The sequence below is a fragment of the Arabidopsis lyrata genome, assembly GCF_000004255.2.
Source record: "Arabidopsis lyrata subsp. lyrata unplaced genomic scaffold ARALYscaffold_5, whole genome shotgun sequence".
In the NCBI taxonomy this organism is placed as follows: Eukaryota; Viridiplantae; Streptophyta; class Magnoliopsida; order Brassicales; family Brassicaceae; genus Arabidopsis; species Arabidopsis lyrata.
Genome location: NW_003302551.1, coordinates 9310344 through 9314094, shown reverse-complemented (window position 1 = coordinate 9314094; position 3751 = coordinate 9310344). Strand labels below are relative to the sequence as shown.

At 34.7% G+C, this 3751-nt stretch overlaps 1 pseudogene; it reads right to left on the bottom strand.

The window, feature by feature from the left end:
• Window positions 1–1655: 1655 nt before the first annotated feature.
• Window positions 1656–2754, bottom strand: LOC9313309 (annotated as a pseudogene).
• Window positions 2755–3751: the final 997 nt, after the last annotated feature.

Genomic DNA, 3751 nt, shown 5'->3' with positions numbered 1-3751 from the left:
CACACATATTGGATTATAACCAAATAACATTCCAGAAAAAATAGATCATATACAATGAACTCTTCCCCATAATCCCGGCAGCATCCTATCCATAGAGTAGGGTCCATACACCTGTGCCCAGCTTTGTTGCACATACGGCACCTTGGCCTCCCAGTTCTCTCCCGCTTAAAACGTGGCTGCACCACGCACTTTTTCATGTCATCCAGGTTCATCAAACCCCCGCAGCGTTTATTGTGGCAGACCTTCCAACGGCATCTCATTTGAAAGTACCCTATCGTCGACTCATAAGCCACTCCTTTGTTCTTCTCTACAAACTTCGCATATGGATTATTCGCGGCAAGACACTTTTGGAAGAAAGTGTAGTACTTTGAATGTGGCATTGACCATCACATGAAATGATTGTCCATGTCGATGCGAACGGATGCTAAGGTTTCCTTCGACAGAACAACATCCTTCCCCTCTCTCCCAGCGAGCAACAAGTTCTTCAACGCATCAACACCATCTTCACCAACCTTACTCACGATGATATCCATTAACGGCTGAGGAATGTGAAATTCCCTCATTGGAATCTCCTACAAAATTTAAACAGATTTTTAAACTATCATTCTGACATAATCATTATTCTAAAAATACATTACAACAACCTCAATGACATTTGAACCCTCGCTATCTTCATTGCTTTCGAGAACACCACTCATAGTTACGCTTTCTTGTGAATCTCCAATCATAATCAGAATTACAAAACAAATTTCACTTTGGATAGGTTGTGTTATGGTTTATGTCCTATTTATAGAGTCACCCATGTTTAACCTAAACTCGTGTTGCTAGCTAATTCTCCGCTTTGATAATATATTCATTGGATTACGATATATATATCTATACACATGGATATAATGTTGTGGATACGAGATGAATTTTTTTATATGCTGAGTATAAACGGGTTGATGACTTCATAAAAAACAATAATTAATCGTTGCTTTAAAATCATATTTAAAAATGGTGAGTAAAATGTTTAGAAATATTAGTGATTGACAAAAATTTGTTTTCAATTTAGAGATTTGACAACGATGTTACCTACACTTTTCACTTCCTTGGTATGTGTTACCAATAAGGGAACTGCGTCAGATCCTTAATATCTTTTTTAGTTGACTTATGTAATCAACAATAATAACTAAATTCAATCTACGTGGATATTCTATTTATCCCTCCCCTTGGTGTTTCTATTGTTTTGGCGGGAAAACTCCCTCCCGATCTTCTACGGTGTAAGCTTTGTTAAAAACCGTAGATTGACGTTAGATGGACATGCTATGACGAATAATAATTGTTTAAAGATATTTTATGAAAAAAAATAAATAATTGTTCATATTATATTTCTACATTTATCAGACATGACAACGATGTTACTTACCCTTTGAACACTATAGCCTGCGTCAGATTCTGAAAATCTTTGAGCTGCGCAATTCTCGAATATTAAGGAATATAATAAACAAATAGAAATAAGTACAATCCACGTGGATATCGATTCAACCACAGCCCATGGAATTTTAACTTTTTCGCGGTAGTTTCTCCTACCCAATATTTTACCATTATAGTTTTCGATTTGCTACACCAGTGGTACTCTGGAATCATTACACCTAAGCATACATCAACTTCTCTACTGTATTTTACAATTTTGTCTAGGGCATGCCACCATAACACTAACACTCTTAATATTTTTATTAATTATTAAATAAAATCTCTTCTAAAAAACCCTACCAAACCAAAAGAAACAATGATGAAAAATACACTAACGAGAACCAAATTATAATTTTTTTAATAAAACACAGGGAACTAGGATCCAACAACAATTTTACAACATTTCTAATGACATTAGTTCGATCAAGTTTAACTTAAGACAGTTCCATTACATCTCTAGACAAGTAGAAGTATATGCAATCGATACACCGCTCTACAATATATGGCCCCCATTGTATTCATCAAGGAATTGATGTGATTCCCAACACACTGGGCTATCAGAGAAACACCACGTCTCACAGTACGTTCCACAATCCTTAGGGTTCAACTATTTTATATGGAACCTCAATGTACCACACAATTGCTCAGCTTCTTCGTAATTGTATCTCTTTTTAAATTTCGAGTACACTACCCGGTCTTCCTTTCCAGCGCAGCTGTTCAACATAATATATAACAATTCGGCCACCGGGTAGACTCCTTTTACTGTTGCGACGACCTTTATTGCATCTTCAATGTCAGAATATCTAAATGCCGAAACAATGCTTCTTACATATAAAGCATAAGGATTTTTTTCCTCTACACATTTTGAAAAAAAAAAATAGTACACACTCTCTGCTCTGGATCACAAAATAAAATCTCTAGATTTGTCCAACCTTACAGAAGTCAGACACTCCGGTGACAATACAGCTTCCATTCCTTCCCTCCCGGAGACAATCCAATTCTTTAACTCACCAATTCCTTCTTCACCTATATAGCTAACTATTTTCGCAAGAAGGCCTGCAGGCATGTGTAAGTTTCGTGACGGTCCCTATATGAGAAAAACATAAACTTAAAACTATATAATTCAAACATTAATGCATGTATAATGAGTGACTCAACTATTACCTCTTTTTCGATTCCAACAATTGATTTCCGGTTTTGGCTACAAGTTTGTTCGGCCATCAGTCGAGGATTTGGTTGACTTCTACGACGGATGTAATGATGAGGTTTATTGGGCGGAAGAGGACGATGCATGCAGTCACCTTTAAATTTCCTTTAGTTATTTTGAATATATGATCCCAACTAACACCTTTACTTATGTAATATCAGTTTAAATTTTTTGGGGGGAAATATCCCGCCTAAATTTAGCCCAGAATAAAATCGGGAATATGGTTTACATCGTTGATATGTATTTAGGGTTGTTAATTGGATTTCAAACCACGTGGCTACGTTATGATGGATAGATTGTTGATTGATTTATTGATTATGGTAAAGGGTTTAAGGTTTAAGGTTTATGGTTTAGTGTATCATTTTTATTGTTAAGGTTTTAGATTTAGGGTTGATTTTTATGATTAAGAGTTTTTGATTCAGGGTATAGCGTTAAGGGTTTAGGCTATATTTTCTTGTATTATATTGGTTAGGGTATATATCTTCAATATATATCTCTGTGGCTATGGAATGAGTTTTTGGTATTTATCAATACTGATTTTGTGTATATAGTTTTTTTTTTATTAGGGTTTATTTTGTAGGTGTTAATGTTAGGGTTTAGAGTTTAATGTTTATGGTATAATTTTTATTGTGAAGGGTTACGGATTTAGTTTTATAGTTTAGTGTTTAGGGTATAACGGTTTAATTTTGTGGTTTATGGTATAGGGTTTAGGGTGAATTGTTTATTGTATAAATTTATAGTACGAGGGCTTAGGGTTTAGTTATTTATCGTAAAGGGTAAACTGTTTAATAGTTAGGGTTTAGGAATATTTTTTAAAGATGTATTGGTTAGGGTATAGAGTATACGGTTTATGGATGATTTTTACATGCTATAGGGTATATTGACGAGAATAAGAGTTCTGGATTAGGGTTTAGGGTTTATCTTATAAGGTTTAGGGAATAGCGATTTATGCTATAGGGTTTAGGGTTAAGGGTTTATGGTATAGTTATATATGCTATAGTGTTTATTAAATATGAAAAAGGGATAATTGTTTAGGATTTATTGAATAGGGATTGACCGATGTTGTAGGTTTAGGGTTTAGAGTGAAGG